A 23,894-nucleotide genomic window follows, 5' to 3' on the forward strand; every position below is an offset into this window, starting at 1 on the left:
CTGGGTTTGTACTGGGAAAGAGAAAGGTATCAATGACTCTGTCACCTCATTTTACAGGCAGTGCCTGCTGCTTAGCAGCAGCTTATCTGCAGAGCTGAGAACCACAGCCTATCTTAGATCTTTATCCCAGCTTACTCCCCAGAACAACCTACTTTCTAAGAAACCAGCTAACATGAGAAGAAGGCTCAAAGTTGCCAATGAACCCATCCTGTTTTCTTCAGGGAAGTTCCATCCATAATAAATGGAGTTTTTAACCCATGCAGACATGGTCATTCTGCTTCCATTTCTTGTCTTGTGTCCCCTCCCTGGACACAAGGGAGTGCATATATATATACATATATATATATATACACCTGTCCAAGGAATTTGTCAATGTCTTACCCTGAAAATACAATCTGCTACTTGCTGTGCCATCCAGGTTGCTGATACTCTTGTGTGCCTCCATGCTACAAGCAACCTTGAGTTTAACTGGTCCCTGGTTGGATCAATCAAAAAAAAGTAAAAATGCATACCCTGGCATTTTGCCACAGCAAACAGTATAAAATACTGTATTTTTCTGATGCTAATTTTGCTGGAGACCTAACAGCAGCCATACTTGCTGTCCTCTGGCTACAACACTGCTGTCAGGGTGATCAGGTTCAAGTGCAACTGCACTTCAAGAGAGATTCTCTTTCCCACTGAATGGCTTGGAAACAGCTGAAAGCCCTGAAGATACATGAGAAAATCCCACTTTTTGGTTGGCCTGAGCGAGGGGCCAAGCTGTCCAGGGGTGAATCCTGAGTTTGTATTCCCTGCTGCAGGTGGCTGCAGGTTGAAACCTATTGTTTCTTAAAACTGTTTGGTCCCTAAAGCTGCAAGAGAAAATGAAGGATGGAGCGGACATGGACAGGATTGGAAAGATGAGAGCCTAAGGGAGTGCTGTGATGCTCGCTTGTGAGTGAACAGATGGCCTCATTTTCCCAGCCAAGTGACCTTAGGATAGCAGCAATGGCCTAATGCTTTGGTGGGACTTGACTTAGCTGGTACTACTGAAGGAACAGAGGGCACATGCATCATGCCAAGGTAGCTAGAAAGTAACACGTGCAGAAAGGTACACAGAGAACTGGAAAGCTCTACTAGTGTCAAGCTACTCTGCTTGCAGAGAGGTGGAAGTACCATGGTAATTAGTTTCAGTTTTGCTCATGGTGTGCTGACCTGGGCCTCTTGCACCTGCCCTCCTGCAGCCTCAATTCTGCACATACAAAAAAAGCAGCTTTGGGCAACAGTGCACTCGGGGCTGGTGACTGCAGCTGCTGGAGTCAGGCACAGGGTATAGAAAGGGTATGTGGACTGCACTTGTGCTTGGGAGGAAGAAGGTGTCATAAAGACATAATCCCAAAGTTGTGCTGAGGCTGAAATGCTGTCTCAGTGTCCTGGGCAGGCTCCAGGTACTGAACTGCAGCCCTGTGCTCCTCTGACCAGGGAGGAAGGCAGCGCCCATCTCCAAGCGCTGTCTCAGGCAGAGCGCGCTGCCTCCCCACCCCTGGCTGCAGTGTGTCTTGGTGGTTAGCCAGGGGTTCTAGTTTTCATCCAGCCTTTGAGATAACAGCGGTGGTAAGTGGTAATTATTGCAAACGTGTCACCTAGCAAAGGGAAACGCGTCCCTTCAGTTCATCTTCACAATAGGTGGCAGCATAACTCTGCCAGTAGAACGTATGGGAACTTCTGAGGCGCCGAGTAAGATGCTTCGGTTTGATTTAGTTTTAGCATCGTTGGGCCAGCAAAGTAAGCTGACTTGGGAGATTTATTTAGCTTGTGATTTTGTAACATTAGCTTCTGTACGGCTTTCTTATGTTTATATATTTCCTCACATGAAGAGCATGCTAATTGTTGTCTAAAAAAAAAAAAAAAGCACTCTAAATGCATATCTGAAGTATTAACTACCTAGAGGTCTCATAGTGAACACTGAAGACCCAGGGAGTTACAGCCATGTGGAAAGCCACGTCTTTTTATCTACTGAGCTTTAAAAGGGTTATAGGTACTTGCATTCATACAATGAGGAATGCCTCCCTTGAGGGCCATAGGGCTTTTTTTTTTGCAAACTAGGGAGTCCAGTTTTCTTTCAGGATCATATTTATGTATCCTTGCTTAGTCTGAAGGTTCACAGATCAGATTATCATCTGGAATATCTTACGCTCAGGAACACGTTGCACAAGAGACGGACCATAATAAACCCATGACATTTAATATCGATACATGCTCCCCAAGTAGTGTAAAAGGTCACTGTTGTACAAGTGGGTCAATAAAACAATGTACAAAAGAACAGGCTGAAAAAATTTGCTGAACTTGGTAAAAAGGTACAATAGCTCTGTCAATCATTAGTGCATTCATTTTCAAACTTTCCTCTTTGATCTAAAATGACCATTTTTAAACTGACTTCTAACATATGTTTTTGGCAGAGACAGAGGATGGTGATGACTGATAGAGAGTTAATTCTTAACTCTGACAACACTGACTGGTGTGACTGAGGAAAGATGGGACTTACTTGCCATTTAAGTTTGATTTAACGTACATGTTAGACACTTACTAGAAAAAACAGTATTATACATAATAAAATACTACATTAAAATAGTCTTATTTACACAATTTGTCATTTGAAAGTTCAAACCATGGTGACTTAAACAGCTTCAGATTTTTTTTCTTCTGACTGGAACTGAGTTTAGAAACTGATGGCATGTCTAGGTAGAGCAGACAGCATAAGGCATAAAATTAATTGTATTACTATCAAAGTGCTCCTTTTAAAATTATTTTTTTTACAGGATATGCACAGCTGCAGCAACAGAGCACACAGCTTAGCAGTGGTGAAACCTCTGGATAAAAACATCATGGAACTGACTTTAATTGCTTCTTAAAGTCTAGATCAACTCTGAGGTGCATATTGGCAAGGATTTCTAGGTATCTCAAACTGAGCATGTAAATCCTGACCTCTGCTAATAGACGAAATAAAAATACTGGATTAAAAGATCAGTAATGATTGAAGAGGGGAGGGGAAGGCAACCACAGAGAACAAAAAATTGCCAACAGGCGTTGGGATGTGCTTGAGACGAGAGTTTTCACACATCACTCATATCTTACTGCAGCTCAGGTGCATTTCATAGCAAAGAACTTAAAAATATTATTTCATTTATTTGGTACAAATCCAGCTGGATTCTGCATTTCCCCACAGTGCAGCTGACCATGTCAGGCGTGCCAGATGAGATGGGCGCTCCCAGCAACCTATATAATGCTAATTTATGTGGACTTAGAACAGACTTTAATAATAATTTAAAGTCTTTCTGTGTTCATAATTCTTCTGGCTGTACAGAATTCTCAGGTAACTAACATGCCCTTTGGAGTGTTGTCTCCCTTTGATTTGTTTTCCATTTTTAATTTACTTGTTTGCCTTTTTTTTTTTCCCTCTTGCTTTTGCCCTAATGTACCTTTTAAAGCCTCTTTTACATGCGTGCTAGAACCATGCACATGATGGAGGGCCATTTGAAATGCTTTAATTCATGGTATACAAAACTCCTAAACCATAACATTGGAAATTCGCTAATCCAAAATAGAACAGCCAATTCAAGAGGGTAACTATTTCAGTGGGAGCCTGTGCCAGGCATTGCAAAGGCAGCTAAAGGAGGGCTGGGACTTAGCATTGCACTTTGAAAACACCACATTTTTCTTCCTTTCTAAGAAAGGGTATCTTATCTCTAGCAAGTTCTCAGGTGGAGGAGGCAGAGAATGGGATGTTAGTCTAGAGTTAGGCAGGAAAACAAATGTGCTTGGCCTCTCTACAGCTAAAGTGTGGTGCCCAAAGGCTGTGACTCCTCCAGTGCTGCTGGAGGGAGCAGCTCCCCTGAGACATGTGGCCACTGCTTTGTCCAAGCATGAGCTGTCTAGCCAAGTTGCTGGAGACTTACAGCAGCACTTTCCTAATTTTCCTTCTTCACCATGGAAAAGAGTACTGTAGTGCTGTTATTGCCCTCCATCGCCAGCAGGTTCCTAATGCTGGTGCCTGTGTGGGACAACCAAAGCAACTGCCCTGCTTCTCCAGCTCCTGGTGCAGACCCGGCAGATCCACAGAGGCAGGGCAGCCATGGCCAAGGACAAGGGCACTGCTGCCCAAAAACTAGCACAGGATCGTAAAGAAGAAACAGGATGCTGGTGTTCAGTTTCTGAAGTGTTTTTCAGGCAGCTCTGTCATCATTTGCACCGACAGCCCCCTCGTTTCTGGTAAAGACCACAGGGGCAGGAGGTGTTCAACAGCTGGAGGATTAAGTTCACTTCAGCAGTGACTATCCTGTGGTTTACAGGTGACACATCACCCTGCATTTAGCTGGTAATCTGCCATGACCCCTTCTGCCCCTTCCCCCTCGTGCAGGGCAGTGCCACCCCTTGGCCAGTGGCAGGTGAATGTGCAGCAGCTAGATAGTCTTAAAGCTAGTTTTGGTTAGTGCCTGGGCAGGGGTGTATAACATGCCCCACAACATGGCAGAAGACTGGGTGCTGGCATCAGGGACCACGGCAGGACCAGGACTGCTTGGCAGTGGTCAGTGCTGCAGAAGCTTCATGTCCAAAGTTCAGTCATTTCTGCTTTTTTTTGTTCAATTTTAAATGCAAAAACCTTCCTAGCCAGTCTTCTGGCAAGCAAGGACAGTCAGGTGTGGGACAGAGTAGGCCAAGCCAGCCTGACAGTCCCAATGGTGTGTATAGCCAGAGTGTGGAACTCTGGAAAGGTTAATGTTATTTTATTTTTTCCCTTTTATTTTTTTCCCCCTCAAAAAAATCCTTGATTTTTGCCTTAGGTTTTCATCTTTCAGCTCTTCAGTGCACATTTTAACCAGTTTCAGACAACTTCCATGCTGAAAACACTTCAGGCTTACTCAGGCAGAGGGAAGGATTTGTGAGCCCTCACCCCTCCCTGCTGTGCATTGCCACTCACCCCACTTTTTCAGTGTTTCTTTGTTTAGAAATATCTAGTTTCCTTCTGAACTCTTTCAAGCCCTTTAATTCCATGACGGATGTGGGTAACGTATTCCATATGCTCCCTTCCCTTTGGTTGTGGGGCTCTTCCCATCTCTGTCTCTGATGGAGGGACATGCCAGGCTCCTCCTGTTGCCACTTGAAAGCTGGGAAGCGCCCTTGGCCCTTTAATAAAATTACATGAAATTAATTTTGCTTCAAACACTCTCTCTCCCAAGCTGAACGCAGCATCGCTCTGCTCCAGGTGTTTGCATGTCTTGCCATAATTGTCTCATCCCTGCCAGGATGTTATTTTTACAGCTGGCCATGCCTTTGATACAAGGAAACATCAGGGTTTAAAAGAAAGAGAAGGAGCAATGGCTGGGGGGAGACACCACAGCTGTCTGCACCCCCCCAGAGCAGGGAGCCCTGCTCCACCCACCCCTCATGTAGAGCACCAGTGGGGTGTTTTTTCAATAAAGGACAAGGGAAAAAACAAGCCAAAGCTAATGCAAAAATGAACAGCTGGCATCATCAGGGCTTTGGGAGCACTAATAAGCCTTGATGAGCCTGCCCAGCCTCCCCTGGAGCCTCCACCCACCTTGCCCTGGGCTCAGCAGCTCCAGTTCAGCTCAGCTGGGGGCTTTGGTGCCCACTAGAGTAGTGAGGTGGTAGTTGGGTCTTCCCAGGTGGGTCCCAGCCCCTTGTTGTAGGTGTGCCCCTCTCCTGCCTGGACCTGCCCCACCACTGCACCTGGTCAGAAGCTGAACCTGTGCCCAGCTGCTAGCTCTGCTGGGGGGCTGCAGGGTGGCTGAGGTCACCCTTGGTTGTCAGCTTGTTCTCCTGCAGCTCTCTGCTGAGCAAGATCCAGTGTCTTGCAAAGCTCAGCTCTTCATCTTCTATGGGTGTCTTCTGCAAAACCTCTTCCAGGTAGGAAATGGTTTCCTTCTTTCTGGTTTTGGTAACAGCTGTAGGTGAAAGGACAGTGGGTGGCAAATGAAGAAAGATGGAGGTCATTCTGTCTGTAGAAGACACATTTGTAAGTGCTTTATAATCGCAGCAAAAAGCAGCTGAGAAAAGGGAGCAAGAGATGGAAAGAATCAGACTAAAATTTAACTGTTATCACTATATCTTGTTTATATAAGGGTGGCTCGTGTTCAAATGCATCTCCAGGTACTGTTGGGCTAACTACTGTCACACCACAAAGGGAAAGCCCAAACAATGGGGTGCTGATCAAGCCAGCTGTGTCTCTCCAGTGCAGTAAGCAGGGCTTTGCAGCTACACTCCTATGCAAGTGTTTTTGCAGCAGTGTGGGAGCCATTAAACACAGTGGTTATGGATTTCACCTCTCATTTTGAGACCTATCAAAATAAGGTGTTTTTGTAGTGTGCCTGAGGCAGCAGGGACAGGTGAAAGAGAGCAGATATCACTCTGGACTATCATTGCCTTAGCAGAGAAAGCAAAATACATTTTTCTAATGTACAGACACTGTAGTCTTAGCTAAAAACTCACTTGCCAGTGCTTGTCAGCCTGTAGGGTCTAAAATGTCCCTTTTCCCTCCCTGAGACAAGGAGTAAAAATAATCCTGTGATACCACCTTACGAATTGGAATGCAAATGCATTTTGAGTGAGGGTGGTTTCACTGCCAGACATGTTTCCAGCCCAGTGGCTGCTTGTTCCCAACGGAGGGCTTTGCCTGCCCTTTGTTTCATCTATTAAGGTCAGAAGGGCCCCAGCCGGGCTCTCAGGGGAGGTGTATGTGGATAACACCTGGGAGAAGTAACGTGGGCTCAGCTGGGCACAATTATTCAAATTAAAGGCAAGGTAATTTGCCCCTTTATCTCTGTTTCCACTGCACTGCTTCTGTAGGATCTTCTCTTTTTTGGCCTCATACCCTCCTGTGTTACCATCTCCCTTGTTTTTCCTTGTACCTGTCTGCTTCCAGTGAGGCAATGGGGGCAGCTGCAAAATCCCTGCTTCCAGGTCTGCCACCAGGTGTGTTTGATAGAGCTTCCTCTTCTCAATTGACACCATTTTCTTGTAGATTCCCTCCATTTCATCCCCTTGTAAATGCTGTTCTGTTTGTCTGTCTCAGTGTGGCTACAAAGACCTTGCTCTATCCTGCTTTTCAATTTCACTGGCTGCAAGTTATTTCTCAGAGCTATCTTTTAATTCATTTATATATTTTTATTCTATGTTGTTTATTTTGGCATCATGTTATGGTGATGTCATATTTTTGGCTTGAAGAGCTTTAAAAGTTCAGAAAATGTAATTGGGAATAAGCTCACTCTCCAGATTTGTTTTCTTCTGAGCATCAAGCAGATTGGCTTTATCTTCTCATGCATGGCAAGCAACTGCCTCAATGAGAAGATGAGGCCCAGCTGTGTCTGGGGTACAGGGTGTTCTACAGGAGTGTAGGTGTGGCTTCTGTCTCCAGTGGGATTTAAATGGAAACTCAGGTGTGGGTAAGGTGGTTGCTTTAGCAGTCCCTGGAACTAAGTGGGTGGCAAGAGAACAGCTAATGTCTAAACTAGTACAGCATGAGATGGAAGTTTGCAAGTATTCAGGATGCTTCTGCTGCCCCAGAGCCCAAATCAGAGCTGAACTTGGCTGTGTTACAGCCTGTGGGAAACACAAGGCTTACACATGAGCAGTGGTGCAAATCCCACCTGATGGAACAAGAGAGATCTTGGTGGCTCTGCAGTAGCCTTGACCTGCTTGTTCTGCTTGGAAATTGGATGTTTCTCTTCCTTGAGGTATTTGGGGCATCTGCTTGGGGTTAAAGACCTGGGGCAAATGTGTGTGTCTCCTGTATGTCTTGAGCCTTGTTTTTTTGTCCCTGCGTTCTCACCACAAGTAGCTGTGGATGACACAGGTGGCAGTGAGACATCCAGTGCAGGGGGCTGAAGGAGACCTTTGCTGCACAGCCTGTACAGTGGAAGCAATAGGCAAAATTAACAACTAGCAATTAATATAAATTTGTGATCCAATGTTACCAGTTTTTCCCCTCAGTTGTGCTACCTACAAATGGAAGTGCATCTGAACAGAGGTTCACCTGCTGGAGTCTGATAGCTGACCTTGGCATTGCTACTTCCAGTGTGAGTCCTTTCTCCTGGTGCTGCATGCTCCTCTTCTGTTTCTCTTGCTTTTTCCTTCATACTGAACATGCCGTGTCTCTTGTGTGGAGGGCATAGGCTCATGTGCCTCACTCCCCATCCTGCTTGGAGGGAGAGCTGTCCTGTTCTGCATCCTGCCAGAATCCAGCTGTGGGGATGTTTGTGGTGTGAGGTTGTTTTCCTTCTCTTTTTAAGCCTCAACGATGTAACTACAGTATGTAGAAGGGTCCTAAAAATCCTGTTATCTGAGCACTTCAGAATTCTCTCTATAATTAATCCCTCCATGAGAGACAGAAATGCTTTTGTCACCTGATTGTAAACAGAGGTACAAAACTGAAGGCATTGTGTTGTTCATCCTGGAGAAGAGAAAGCTACAGGATGGCCTCATAGCAGCCTTCCAGTACCTGAAGGGGCTACAGGAAAGCTAAGGAGGGACTTTTTACAAGGGCATGTAGTGATAGGACAAGGGGTAATAGTTTTAAACTGGAAGAGGGCAAATTTAGGTTGGACATTAGGAAGAAATTCTGTAGTGTGAGGCTGGTGAGATGCTGGAACAGGTTGCCCAGGGAAGTTGTGGATGCTCCCTCCTTGGAAGTATTCAGGGCCTGGATGAATGTGGCTTTGAGTAACCTGGACTAGTAGGAGGTGCCCCTGCCCATGTAGGGGGGGGTGGATCTAGATGATCTTTAAGGTCCCTTCTAACCCAAACCATTTTATGATGATAAATCACATTGTCTGAAGCAGACATTGGCTTGGGCAGAAACACAGGCAAATGGTGTTAGGAGCCTGGGGCTACTTCCATGTTCCTCAATCAAGCCTGTTCCCTGATCACGGGATGGGGAGCATGGCATTGCTCAACCTCATGCAGCTGGCCCCTCTGCCCCAAGGTGCATCCATGATGTAGCCAGGTGAGGTAAGTCAGGGAAGGAAAGGGGGAGATGCATTTTGCATCTAACTCAGATGCTCTCAAGTTTAAGAAAGGGTAAATCTCCTCTTTTAGGGCAACATAAAACTGATGAGTTACTCTATAGGCAAATAGGAGAGATTTCTGGACCCATGGCCCTTGTCCTTATGGGAGATTTTGACTTCTCAGACATTACTAATCTCTCACTGCTGTGCCAAGAAGGTCTTGGAAATTCTGGAAGTTTGTAGGAGATAACTTCTTGTCACAGGTATGCAGTCAGCTAACTAGCAGAGATGCCCTCCTAGACTTGCTGTTTGTGAAAAGAAAGGAACCTGTGGGAGATGTGATGATAGGTGGCTGTTTTGGCCGCATTAATTGCAAAATGCTCAAGTTTAAAAACTTTGGTGTAATCAGAAATAACAGCAGAGTTGCTGCCTTGGACTTCATGAGAGCAAACTTCAAGCTATTCAGGGAGCTATCTAGCAGAGTATCCTGGGAATCTGCTCTGGAAAGCTTAGGAGTCCATGAGTGCTGGTCAGTCTTTAAGAACCACCTTATGGAAGCACAGGAGCAGGCAACTCTGTTGTGTAGTGAGTCACCATTGCACAAAGCATCTGGTAAGTGGAGGGAGTAAGCAGGGATGGAGGGGCCCTGGCACTAAGGCTTGAAGGTAGCTTGACACTGTGTGAATGATCTTTAAGGTCCCTTCTAACCCAAACCATTTTATGATGATAAATCACATTGTCTGAAGCAGACATTGGCTTGGGCAGAAACACAGGCAAATGGTGTTAGGAGCCTGGGGCTACTTCCATGTTCCTCAATCAAGCCTGTTCCCTGATCACGGGATGGGGAGCATGGCATTGCTCAACCTCATGCAGCTGGCCCCTCTGCCCCAAGGTGCATCCATGATGTAGCCAGGTGAGGTAAGTCAGGGAAGGAAAGGGGGAGATGCATTTTGCATCTAACTCAGATGCTCTCAAGTTTAAGAAAGGGTAAATCTCCTCTTTTAGGGCAACATAAAACTGATGAGTTACTCTATAGGCAAATAGGAGAGATTTCTGGACCCATGGCCCTTGTCCTTATGGGAGATTTTGACTTCTCAGACATTACTAATCTCTCACTGCTGTGCCAAGAAGGTCTTGGAAATTCTGGAAGTTTGTAGGAGATAACTTCTTGTCACAGGTATGCAGTCAGCTAACTAGCAGAGATGCCCTCCTAGACTTGCTGTTTGTGAAAAGAAAGGAACCTGTGGGAGATGTGATGATAGGTGGCTGTTTTGGCCGCATTAATTGCAAAATGCTCAAGTTTAAAAACTTTGGTGTAATCAGAAATAACAGCAGAGTTGCTGCCTTGGACTTCATGAGAGCAAACTTCAAGCTATTCAGGGAGCTATCTAGCAGAGTATCCTGGGAATCTGCTCTGGAAAGCTTAGGAGTCCATGAGTGCTGGTCAGTCTTTAAGAACCACCTTATGGAAGCACAGGAGCAGGCAACTCTGTTGTGTAGTGAGTCACCATTGCACAAAGCATCTGGTAAGTGGAGGGAGTAAGCAGGGATGGAGGGGCCCTGGCACTAAGGCTTGAAGGTAGCTTGACACTGTGTGAGCTGCTCTTGCTCATCCTGACCAGGTTTTTGCTCAGAAATCTGAGACAGGTGCTTCAAAAAACAAAATTAATTAATTCCCTGCCTTAGACCCGTCACAGGAACTTTCTCCTGTGTTGCTGGATACATCAGCACAGCTGCTGGGAGGAGGGGCATGCAGCACTTCAGCTGCACCAGGGGTCATGAATCCAGCACCTTCTCCCCCAAACTTAGTCCCCTCTTCCCCTCTCGGAAAGATGAAATAAGAAAAGCTCCTTGAAGTGACAAAATAAAAAAACAAGTAACTGCTGTTTTGTAGACAAGACTGGCTGCTCTATCTGAGTGCAACTGAGAGGTCATTTCTGCAAAGGCTTCCAAAATCTGTTCCTGAGAGCTATGGGGTTGTGTTTGTAGAATATATGGGCAGCTCCACCATATGCTTAGTCCGAGATGAGGTGTAGGTTGTGTGAGCTTGGTTGGCCAGAAATAGAAGGCAGAGTCGGCCCTCACTGAGCGCGGCCTTTATGAACGGGGAAACGAGTACAATGGTAATTGGCTTAATTTCTGTACTGCCTCCAGTCTGCCTCGCAGAGGGGTTTTCATGCTTTTACTTGTGGCAATTGCTCCTGCAAGTCCTGGGCTGGTGATTTTCTGAGTGGGAGCCTTGGCTTTCATTTGCTTCCCATTCAGGGTCCCTTTGCCAGCCTAACACCACCCCCCTGCTGCCAGTGCTGCCTCCTCGGCTGTGTGTGGTCCTTTTGCCAAATCCTGACCTTCTTTATTTTTGGTTAACATCAGAATGGAGCTGTGGAATAATTGCTCTTTCACTTTCCCCTTAAATAGGCCACGCTGCTGGTCTGCATAAATGTTCTCTTCATGCATCTTCCAGCTCTGCCTCGCAGGCTTCCTTGGAGGGGAAAAAAAACCCAACCCACTTTATTTCTTTTTAAAAGATGCCTTTTCTTTCTCATGAATCGCCCTTGCTCTGTGTGATAGCCAGCAATTGGCCCTAAAGGATGAATACTAAGCAGCTTTGCCAAGGTGCAACTCAGCTATAAGACATTCTGTGTATCTGGGACTGTCCTGAAAGACCTTGAGGGCAGGGGGATTGAAGCTGGGGAGGGGGGAGGGAGGTCACCTTGGCAGCTCCACCCTGCTCAAGCTTTCGACCTAAAGCCAAAGCCAGGTTTTAGCCAAATCCCGGTGACACAGGAGGGTGAGCTGCAAATGCAGCCAGTCTTTTCCAGAATGAAAGCCTCTGCTGTCAAGCTATTCAAAGGGAAATATCCCAAGGCTGAAATCTGCTGGTGTGCACTGGCTCCTGCTCCGGCCACGTGCCTCGGCTCGCCTCAAACCTGCAGCTAAGGAAGGGCAGGGAGGGATGGAGGGAGCCCTGAGGGAAGGGTAGAGAGGAGCAAGGCAGGCTCTGTAAGGCTGGCTGCAGTGCCCCTGCCCTGCTCCTCCTTCCCTTCCTGCCCAGAGGCAGATGCGATGGTCTCAAATGCCATGGGATTTGGCCATGGACTGTGCAAAGCTCTGGCTCTACCACAAAACATAGCACCAAGGAGACTTTCCTCCTTGCTGAAGGACTTGCCTGCAGAGGTCACGCAACAGATCACATCTAATAACATTTACATGACCTGATCGTTTATCAGAATAGAAGCCAGCTCAGCCTTCACTGCTGGTTTGCTTTTATTACGACGTTTTCCTTGATGCACAGAGGCCACCCTGAAGGAAACACGTGGGTGAGACTGGGCTGTGTGCCATGCTGGGTTGAAGCCCATGTCATTCTTACAGAGCCAAGGTGGAGCTTGTTGTAAAAAAAAAAAAAAAAAACAAAAACAAAACACCAAACCAAAGCAAGCTAGACCATGGTGGGGAAAAAATGAAGCATGTGGAAGAGGGGAGGATGAGCATGGGAGCAGCCTGGTGTGCAAGAAGCTGCTTGGCTCACCTTGTGTGACTCTGCACATTTGGAGGAAAAAAGGAGCAGCACAAAAGCGTGGCCCAAGATCACTGCTGCAGGCTGTGCCCTGCTTTGCAGGCACTGAGGAAAGGGCAAGGAAAGGATTTGTGTTTCAAAATGGTGAAGAGGAATGTAGGGGCTGAAGAGACATGCTGAGACTCCAGTCTGAGACTGCAACCCCTACCATCACCCACAGCTCACTGTAGGCTTTTGCTACAGACTGCCCTGGCTCTGCCAGGGAGGTCATTAGTCTGCATTTTGTCCTGCTTCTCCTGGGAAAAGGTGGTTCCGGAGCCTCCTTGCTCTGATGATTAGAAACCAGATAAGAAGATGGGAGCAGCCACGTGGAGTCAGCTGAAGGATCCTTCTGAGTATCATATGTCCAGCGTAAGTCAGCAGTGTATTTAAACACAAGAAGCAAAATCTTCTGCATTAGGAGAAGGTAGAACATAACCAAAGCAAACAAACCTCAGCCTCTCTGAAAGAAAGTGCAAAGCATTTGTGAAGCCGCATCTAAGCGTACTGTGTCGAATTGTAGGGTCCCTGGTACAAGAAGAGCATTGACACACCTGAGCAAATCCAACTGAAGGATGTGCCACACTAGGAGAGAATGGGAAAGATGGGTTTGCCCAGCCTGAAACTAAGAAGGCTGCAAGGACACCTTACTGCTCTCTGCAACAACCTTACAGAAAATACAGAGCCAGGGTCCTCTTGGAAGTGCATGGTGAAAGGATGAGGGGCACCAAACAGAAGTTGCATACAAGAAAATCCTGGTTAGACATCAGGAAATAATTTTCACAGGGGTGATGGCCAAACCATCTCCTGCAGATACGTGCAAAACTCTCCCAGACAAAGGTTTGCTCTGACTTTGAAACTGGTTGTCCCTGGGGTAGGGATTGGACCAGATGGTCCTTTCCAACCTTAATTATTGAGTGATTCTATGTTTTTTTTATAGGTACATTTAATTTTATTTTTTTCATTTATACATACACCTGTAGTTGAGGCAACTATGAGTGTAATCACTGTTGTTCAACCCTTCTCATAATAAGACCTTGTTTTGCCTTTCTTCTGATGCTACCAGACAGCATCAGTTTAGGTTGAAATTGCCAGAGCAGCTCTTTTCACAGCATCTTTTCTTCCACTACATTCAGATCTTTCCCTTTGCTGTTCCAGTTTACATGCTCTAGCCATTTTAAAGAATAAGATGTCTTATTAAGAAAGATGAAAAAGTGATGACCAAGATCAAGGTGGTGGCTTGGAAAACAGGCAGCATCTCCAGCAGTTGTGGCTTACAGGGTTATCAGGCAGCTGACATCCTAGCTATGAGGATGGTAAAAGATCATGCTTAAGCTCAGCTCCTGGGTCTCTTTTCTGCAGTGGTCCTCTTTTCTGGAAGGTGGCACTGACAGCCATGTGTTGGTGTTTATGAGCACCAGCTGGTGTTGCTGGGTGCTCCACCACCTCCAAAATCTGGCCCCAGCCCCAGGCTTTGGTGCCCAACGGATGCCCATGGCTCACACAGTGGCTCTGTGTGCACTGGGGAGAGACTCCAGCCTCTTGGTGTCAGGAAGGTCAACTGAGCAATTACCAACTAAGATTGGAGAGCAGGCCCAAAAGGAAGTCAGTCCTTCCCCTCTGCCACCTGCAGAAGGTCAGTCACTCTGAATTCACTGCTCTTTGAACACAATTGCACCATGCTTGGTTAAAATGGCTACAGGCTCTGCACAGCCCTCTCTGTGCTGCTTTAACCACATTTCAAATGAAGCTGGTGGGGCTTCAGGGCATGAGCAAGCCCTGTGGCATAACCATCCATCCTGTTATTTTTGCAGCCTGTCCTCTAACACTTTAATGCAGAAGGCAGCACTTAAAATGGACAGTCGTACCCAAAGGACCATCATTCTCAGTTGTGAACCCTTCGTGAACCCAGGAAAAAAATCAATAAGGGTTTAAAAAAAACCCAACACAACAAAAACCCAACAAAATTATATTTCATCTCCTGTATGTCAGCAGATCTGCAGAGAAGCTTTAGGGTTGTTTTGCATCTGGGATTAAAAAAAAAATAAAAATGGCAGTGTAGCATTCCCTGTAGGGGATTAGGTTTCATTTTAAAACTTTAAACATACATGGAAATCTTAGGATAAGCTTCTCAAAGATTAAGCATTCTGGCATGAATTTAGGAAGAAGGAGCAAAAGGCTGGGACTCAAGAGACTGTAGGATTACTGTCTTCTCTACCACTGTGCAACCTGTGGTATGACCACCTCCTCATTTAAGCCAGATCTTCCAGGCTAATTTCTGCCTTCCAGTTTCAGTAGGAGCTGAGGACTTAAACATGGTTAAAAGGTCTGTTTGCCTGGTTTTCTCTCTTTCATTGCTACCTGCTCATCTTTGAGGAGTTGCAAGAGCTCTGGGACAAGGACTGGTCCCTATGTGTTTGTAAAATGATGAGCTCTGATATTTATTGTTCTTTTCTGGGGGACATTATAAAGCATCAAGTCACCACGTGCTAATGTCCCATTTTCAGCTGTGCCTGGCATTACTGGCCACAGCTTGAGGTGTTTGACTGTAAATAGAGGTCCACCAATGTTGCTGACCCTGGGTGGGCTACAGTGGTGGGGTGTGCAGCCAAAGGTTGTCCCCTCCTTTTTCGTTTTAAATGAAAAAAATGGAAGGCTAAGCTTGACTGGAATGAAAGGAACCCATCATATCGGACTGAATGCTCCTGCTGCCACCAAAGGCCACAGTAAGAGTAGCCACTCACTTGGTTCTGCAGCCCAGGGCAGTGCTGGTGACTCCCATGTGCTTTTGTGGGATGGTGCCTCACTCGGTCCCTTCCCTTGACGAAGCAAGACATCATTTGTGGCTGTATCTCTGCCAACCCTGGGTACAAAGCTTGGCCGATGCATGGGTGGCAGGAGTTGGTTTTCTTCTCCTCTTTTGATGTGACATAAATGGGAATGACCCAGAATTTATGAATCCCAGGTGGAAAAAGTCAGGAGTGGAAAGCAGAGCAGGAGTTGCAGACCTGACAGGTGATTTGTATTTTCTTTTGCAAGATTAATTTTGAGGACAAGACCTGTGGGGTCTGGGTACTTTAGGGCAAGGGCTGGTCATCTTTTCTGTGTGTAAAAGGACACCCACCCATGCAGCTCAAATACAAAAATAAAGTAGTCATGCACTTACTTCAGCTTCTGACCTCATTTTCCTCCTGCTTTGCAGGAAAAAGAGGATGGTTCCCTGTCTGCCCAAACAAGCAAGCAGTGTTTGGTGTGTGTGTCTGTACACAGCTGGGCAGGGAGGTTTGTATGGTGTACAAATATGCTTGTGCTTGCAATACAGCTTTAATTGCACAGTTGTATTGCAGATGGAGGTGACATCAAATAATATTGTGTAATGACAGAAGGTTTTTCCAGAGTTACACAACAGTTGGATCCTGTGCTGGAGATCAAGGAACTCAAGTTGATTTCAGGTAACGAAGCACACCCTAGACACTGGAAACTTTGGACATTACATACACACACACACCCCAGAAACTGTCCTGATATAGTTGACAATATTTTAATTGGTTTTGCATCAAGATTTAATGTGCTTGGCATAACTGAGGGAAGAAAGACGACACATATGAACTAATACTTGGTGTCTAGTGTAGTGGAAAATGCAAGGCACCCAACAGCCTTTCATGGAAGTCCCATCTGTGAGCAGCAGGGGAAAAAAGAAAGAAGCAGCAGCAAAATCCCACCTAAGGGCATCAGACAATGGTGACATCTCAACAAAGCAAACTTTTACATGTGATCACAACGAAACCTGTATTTCCCATCTAAAATATCCAGGGGAAGCAATCCTTGTCAAACTTGGCTTTCTTGAGATTTATCAGACATATCCAGGGCCTCTCACACTGCCATAGGACCATATCCTAGGGAGGAGGGGAGGAAGAGAGGAAGAAAGCCTAAAAAATGTTAACTGCTTGTATTTATCTGACTTACAGAAAGAGGGGCATTTTCAAAGAAGCATCCTGGTGATCTCTGGCTTTGAATTCTTCACCTGTTACTTCTAGAAAAATCCTGCTATAAAACCCTTGCAGTTGCAGCATCTTGGTTATTTGTAGCAGACAAATGAGGTTGCCATCTTCTGATGTGTCCCCCAGTAGATACTCTTCTTGGGGACAACCATCTCCAGGCATAGACACCTATATTCAGCTACGAGCCCCACAGGACCAGACTAGGAGAATTGAAGTCTTTTATCTGCATAACACACAAAATCACAGAATCACTTAGGTTGGAAAAGACCTTTAAGATCATCAAGTCCAACCTTTAACCCTACTCCACCAAGTCCAGCACTAAGCCACATCCCCAAGTGCCACATCTAGATGACTTTTAAACACATCCAGGGATGGTGACTCACCCACCTCCCTGGGCAGCCTGTTCCAATGTCTGACAACCCTTTCAGTGAAAAAGCTCTTAATGTCTAGTCTAAACCTCCCCTGGAGCAGCTTGAGGCCATTTCCTCTTGTTCTGTCACCAGTTACCTGTGAGAAGAGACCAGCACCTTTCAGGCAGTTGTCGAGGGCCATGAGGTCTCCCCTCAGCCTCCTTTTCTTCAGACTAAACAGCCCCAGTTCCCTCAGCCGCTCCTTATAGGACTTGTTCTCCAGACCCTTTACCAGCTTGGTTGCCCTTCTTTGGACACGCTCCAACACTTCACTGTCTTTCTGGTATTGAGATGCCCAAAACTGGGCACAGCACTTGAGGTGTGGCCTCACCAGTGCCGAGAACAGAGGGACAATCACCTTCCTGGTCCTGCTGGCCACTATTTCTAATGCAAGCCAGGAGGCCACTGGCTTTCTTGGCCACCTGGGCACACACTGCAAGACTTTTCAAAAGTGCACAGTTGGTACCTTCCCTCCTTGCTGTGGAGGAGACTCAGGAGGGACATAATCACTCTCTTCAGCTACTTGAAGGGAGGCTGTAGTCAGGCTCGGGGGTTGGGCTCTTCTTCCAGGCAACTAGTGACAAGACAAGAGGGCATGTCCTGAAACTGTACCAGGGGAGGTTTAGGTCGGATATTAGGAAGTACTTCCTCACAGAAGGGTTGATGAGACATTGGAATGGACTTCCCAGGGAAGTGGTGGAGGCACTGTCCCTGGGTGTGTTCAAGGAAAGGCTGGATGTGGCACTTAGTGCCATGGTCTAGCTGAAGTGGTGGTGTTAGGTCATAGGCTGGACTTGATGATCTTAAAGGTCTTTTCCAGCCTTGGTGATTCTGTGAAACACCCCTGCAAGGCAGCACTGGTGGAAAACATAATTTGGGGGTTTCTAAGACAAATACAAAAAAACCCCTCCAGCTCCAAAAGAACAAGGACAGGGTTACCCAGAGACCCAAATTGCTCTCTACTCCAGGAAAATAAGAAAATTATTTCTGCCATGCATGGGAAGCCAGGGTGCTCTGGCACCAGACAGGCAGGGAAAATTAACAAGAAGGAGACCACACTCCCAAGTGAATCCTTCGGCCACAAACTTCAGCCTTCAGCCACGAAATGCCCTGCTAAGGTGATGCCCATGAAGATGGGGATGTCTGCTGTTCAGATAGGAAGTTTCTTTGCCCCAGGAGCTGTGGCATGAAACTTGTGCAGATATTACGAGTTGCAGATGTGTGTCAGGACTTTTGCATTAGTGCAGTAAAAACTCAAGTCAGGAGTTGTCCTACATCACAAGAGAGGGTTCACATGAAGTCCTGAGGTTTCACCTCTTGTTTGCAGTCCATGAATTTTCTATCAGCTCTCTGTGATTTAATTAAGCACACAGCAGCGTGGTTTTATAGGACAGACTGAGCTGCTCATAAAATGTCTCGGCAAGAAAGAATTCTTCTCAAGATATACAGAGAAAACAACAAGGGTTTTTCCACAACCACAAAATAATTGTTCTAGATATATTACTGTGCCGAACAGAACCCATTCTCTTTATATCTTTTGTTTCTTGGTAAACACAGTGCTCACTGCAATGAAGAGCATTTGAAAAGCAAAATCTTGCAATAGATGATGTTATCTGAGGTATTTTTGTGTTGAGAGAGCACATTTAAGGACAGTTGCTCTGTGCTTCATGGCAAGCTCAGAGAATAATAAATTACCATGAAAAATGTTTCTATTCCAAAAAACAGTGTGTATGACCATCAGTCAGAACCTGGCTGTACTTACTAACGCTGGTCCAAAGAAACCATTTTATGCTTATTTTGTAAAAGTTTTGGATAATTTTTACTTCCCTGAATTTTTTTTTAACTTTTCTTAAAAAAAAACTTTGCAAAACCCCCTTCCACATCCTGACATCTGAATTTTTCTTCAGAAGAAGCACCAAATGCCAGAGGATATTACCCAGATTTTCAACATATCAGTCCAAATCTGCATTCAGCCTCAGGCAGGCCAAATTCCCATTAGCAGTTGAGGCTCAGCCAGCCATACAATTATTGGGTTTTTTTGGCCTTTTTTTTTCAATGCTGATTCACCATCTTTGTCACCCCAGCTCACCGGGTCAGCTTAAGGATTGTGGCCAAACTAAAGCAGTAACTCTTTGAGCTGATACCAGAGGAATGGCTCTGGCCCTTCAGCTGAGAGTGGGAAGCATTGTCCCTGCTACAAAAGAAGTTACATGATTGTATGTGTTACAACTGGGGACAGAGAGGCTAGAAAACTGCTTTCAGACGGTGCTTGTTGCATGGGTACAGTGTATGTGGGAAAGAAGCTAAAACCCCTCATGTTATAAGTTCTTGTCTTCCTCGTTTTCTTCATCTGAAACCCTTAAATGACCCAGACGGAAAGAAAAACCTGTGCTTTGCTCTCCTGCAATTAGGAGGGGAACCAGTTCAAACTGTGTGTGTCTGTGCGTGGCAAAAGGAAGACTCGTGCTCCCTGGTCTGCCCCTGAAATTACTCCTAATAGGACTAAATAGTTTTGCAACTGGGCTCCCGGCAAGTGCTAAGCTGCCATCAGAAGACACACCTGCAGACTACCCCCAAAACGCCAGCCTGCTTTTGCATGCATCATGCTATTGTTATTACAATGGAAAATAACTAGCTGTAAACAAATTATATGACTCAATACAGCCCTTTAATGAGTTTAGTTGAATACCTAGTGGTAGGTAAAAGGTAAAGCAACAGCACTAGACAAGTCATTTCTGGACCCATTACAAGCAATTTGCAAGCTCAGGTATCCCAGTTTTGCAACCTCACTCATCTTCATTTCCTTTTAACCCTACCTACATCTCCTTGCCAGCGTCAGTGAACTCGAGCTTCTTTTTTGAAATGGTTTGCCTCTGCTGAGCTCTCTTCCTCTGGCTGTGCTTGCGCAAGCATCAATAAATGTTTAACTTCATCGATACTTATAGCCTGGAGTAAAAGAAAAACACAGGTCTTCCATGGACAGGGATTAGTATTTCCCCCTAAATTTGCTCTTTTAATTATTAGGTGGAGAAATGAGGGTTGTGCTTGCCTAAAGGTGCTACTTTTGTTTCGTGCTTTGGAAGTGCCTGGGTTTACTGCTTCCAAGCTTCACCAGGCAATTTCACCAAACCAGAGAACGTTTCTGAGCCCGTGCCTCGCCACTTATCCCCCTGCCTTGTGTTTTTGTAATCTCCCCTACAGACAGGGAACTGCCTGGCAGGCAGCTGCAGTACACGGGGTCCTGATAAACAAAAAGGAAAGCAAAGGGATGCACTCACAGCAGGTACCTGTTTGGGCTGTGGGAGCAAAAAGGGGTGCAGGCCCCTGGCAGGCATTTCGATGAGGGGGGAGTAGGGGCACAAAGTGTGGGAGCTGTCAGGAGCTTCAGACTTCCTGTAAAGAAAGAGGAATCCACATGCCAGCAAGCAGTCGTCCAGTAAAGCAGGACACCAACGTCTAGGATGCTGGGGGAAATAGGCTGGCAGCGGGAAGGGAATGCTGTGCCATTTCAGGAGTAAGGGAAGGCAGCTGTCCCAGGTCCTCATCTCTATGTGTTCAGGACAGGCTTTGCTTTATAACACAGCCCTGAATAAGAAGGGACCTGGCCCCACCTGTTGTCAGCACCATGGGGACCCCAGTGCGGAGGCACAGCAAGCCCTGGGCACACTGGGGCTTGCTGGGGGTAGCATGACAGAGCCAGAAATGACAGAGTGCTCATGGGCTTCCCCTCCCTGGGAATCTTGAAGCTTTTTCAAATCGACAGCCTGTTTCCTTGCCTTTATTGGATATTTCCTTGGTGCGTTTCCTGGTACTCTGGGGAAAAAAATACCCAACAACAACACAAAGCCAATCCTCCAGCGCTGTGGCTTAGGAAAATTATGCTGGCTCAACTTATTTTACAACTGGGAAACACTGGCTTCTCCCAGAGTGGTGTCTGCTACAAAAGGAAAAAATAGAATAAGGAAAGGATGGAATAACAAAAGAGGAAACACAGACTATGTTACAGTAAGAGCTTATGAACATTTACCTACAAAAGCAGCATGTGCTCCAACCCATGGCACAGCCAAGGCGAGTGGGGCTGACTGTTGGGTTTTTGCTGGTGTGGCTGCAGGCACCTGGAATCAGGAGTTAAACCCTCTTCAAAACCTGGCTTTCCTGTTTGGGAAAAGACGGGTGCACAGACCACACAAAATGTAGGTCAGGCCCATGGGTAAGTCCTGGGTGCTCTGCGGGGACTGGTGGGGTGGACTCACCAAGTTGCGCAAAGTGAAAACATATCGAGGTCCTGTATAGCTGGCCCCTATATTGCTTATTAAATAATGGATGAATGCTAACTGCCTAACCTACTTTACTCCTTTTGCCTACCATGGCATTGACTGGCTTCTCCATTCTCTTTTTTTTTTTTTTGAAGACAGTGTCTCGCAACAAAGCAACGATCTTAGGTGTGTGGAATGAAAAAAAAAAAAAGAAGATACAAAATAGGAAGGTAAAACAGAGACAGCCCTAGGAAGAGGAAAGTAAAACGCAGGCAAAAGAAAATATAAATTGAGCAGCAGGACACTATTATCATTTTACAGTACTATTACCATTACAGCAATGCCTGTGGATGAGAGTGTATGGAGAATCACACTCATTTTCATTCCCTTCTAAAAAAATGTTGGTTTCACCCTGGGACCTGCATACGCGTTAATTTTATTGATACAAATACAGGGAAGAATTCCACTAATTCAGAGTATATCTAGTTTTGCTGCTATAAATACTCATGAAGGAGAGAGAAAAGGAGGTGCAGGCAGGACTCCATATGGCAGAAGCATTTTATGTGATAGGCACCCCAGTAAGGTTAGTTGATGCACAGTCCTCCTTGTACTACTGAGAGAAGTGATTTCTGAGTCAAGGCCCTCTCTGGCCTTGCTAAAATTAGAGAGACCAGATGAAGAGAAATAAAAAGTAATCCACAGTTATACTGGAGGAAGCACCACAACAGCCCTTGCCCCAGTATTTCGGAAGTCAGGGTTCAGTTTAATCAAGCAGAGGCCTCCTGAGCAGAGCTGCTCACAGCATATCTGGGCATGGGTAGCTGCAGCTCCATCAGCAAAGAGCCATTTTCCTTTGTTATTAACAAAATATGGTTGGGATGGGTTTTTTTTGTCAGCCAAAGAGAAGAAAGAAATGGTGGGTAAGTGGCAAAGAGCAGCCACTTGCCTTTTCTAAAGGTGATGTCCAATACCTTTACACTGGTGTTCCTGCGACCCATTGCCCACATTCCCCCTGCTCCCCGCTTTGAAATGGCACAACAGCTCTGGCCTTAACCATAGGGCTGAGCCCTGAGTTTCCTTAGGGCTGATTTATGCTGCCCTACAAGAGTGTTTTCACTCCGAGCCGACTCCTTTCAATGCAAATGGCACTGTGAAAAATCGGCCTGGTAGGTCCTGCAAGGTGAGGTGGGTGAACATCTTATGACTGGGACAACAGCATTTGTGTCCATGGATGCAGGTGTTTGTTGTGCCACCTCTGCGAGCAAAGCCTGAGCCCTGCTGTTTCCATGAAACCTGCTAATTTATTGCTTTATTTTTAATGATAGGCCTCAGGACATGATTCACTTATTTGCTCTCTGAAAGCTCCGCCTTTTGTTCTCTAATTCTTGTCATCTTCCATTCCCAGCAAGAGAAGGAAGTGCCTGGGAAGAGGAGAACTGGTGAGCCAACAGGCAGCACACACAAAGCATCACCCCAACCTGCAGGGGCAAGAGAGGGCCAGGGTCCCTGAGATGGGATTAGCAAGGGCCATTAGGAAGGCCAGGTATCCTTCTGTGGGTGCAGATCTCTACTCACTGAAGTAAGAAAGCTTCACCACTTTCCTTTCTGTAGGAGAAGCGTTTAGTGCCTTTTGGATGCTGCTTCTTCAAAACACTGGTTGCATGTGGGTGGATAATGTAAATGCCAGTAATGCCAAAGGGTATATGTGTCTCTAATATGGAAGTGACAGGGGAAAGAGTTCATGCAGAAGTTAATTATTTGCAAATCAGCAGCTATACTTCGACCTCAGATACTTGAAGACCTGGCTAATGACACCCCTGGGTCATGAGTAGTTAGTCATCTGTAAGGCTTGATGGAGGATGAGTCAAACTGTGACCCTCAAGAGGACAAATAGGGTGCCTACCTTTAAAACTGGGAGGACAGAAGATTGGCCAACTTCTTTTCAATGCCCAGGAAAAGACTGGAACAAATAATCAAATGGACTAGTTCACACTCAGTGATGAAAGGAATGAGCACTGAGTGATCAAAAGCAAATGTGTTTCCTTTTCTAGCCAGTCACCAGCCTTAGAGAAAGGAGAGAGGCAGCAAATGTCATGTATCTTGACTTCTGAGTACTTTTGACAGTATCCCTGACATCATTCTCATCATAAGTAAGCTCAAAGAGAGATTTATGACAGCTTGTTGGAAAACTGTAGCAAGAGGGTGAGCAGCAGCAGGCGTAGTGGCAAGATGTACCAGGAGCAGCAGGGCAGGCTGGTGCCAGGGCTCACACCACTTGGCATTGTTGCTGGTGCTGCCTGGAGCTGCGGGGGCACTTTGCTGGTCTGCACCCCCACCCCTCGGGGTGGGACGGGGAGAAAGAGAGGGCACTGTTCAGAGCAGGGTGAAGTTCATAGGAAATGGTGCTATAAGGCAGGAATGACAGACAAATCCAGGTGGGCAATCGCCTGGCTGGCAGGTGGCCAGGCAGGACTCTGACTTGTGAACCAAAGCCTGGAAACACCATGTTTCTGAGACAAAGGCAAACACCATGCTGGGATGTACAAACAAGGATACAGCTTGCAAGGTGTGGGAAGAAGGCCTGTTCTGCACCCTGCAGGGGCAGAGCTGCAGCTGGAGGTCAGGCAGTTGGTTTTTGGGTGTGGCACTCAAAGAAGGAGCATGCCTTG

This window comes from Chaetura pelagica, unplaced genomic scaffold (genome assembly GCF_000747805.2).
Source record: "Chaetura pelagica isolate M959 unplaced genomic scaffold, ChaPel_1.0 scaffold104, whole genome shotgun sequence".
Lineage (NCBI taxonomy): Eukaryota > Metazoa > Chordata > Aves > Apodiformes > Apodidae > Chaetura > Chaetura pelagica.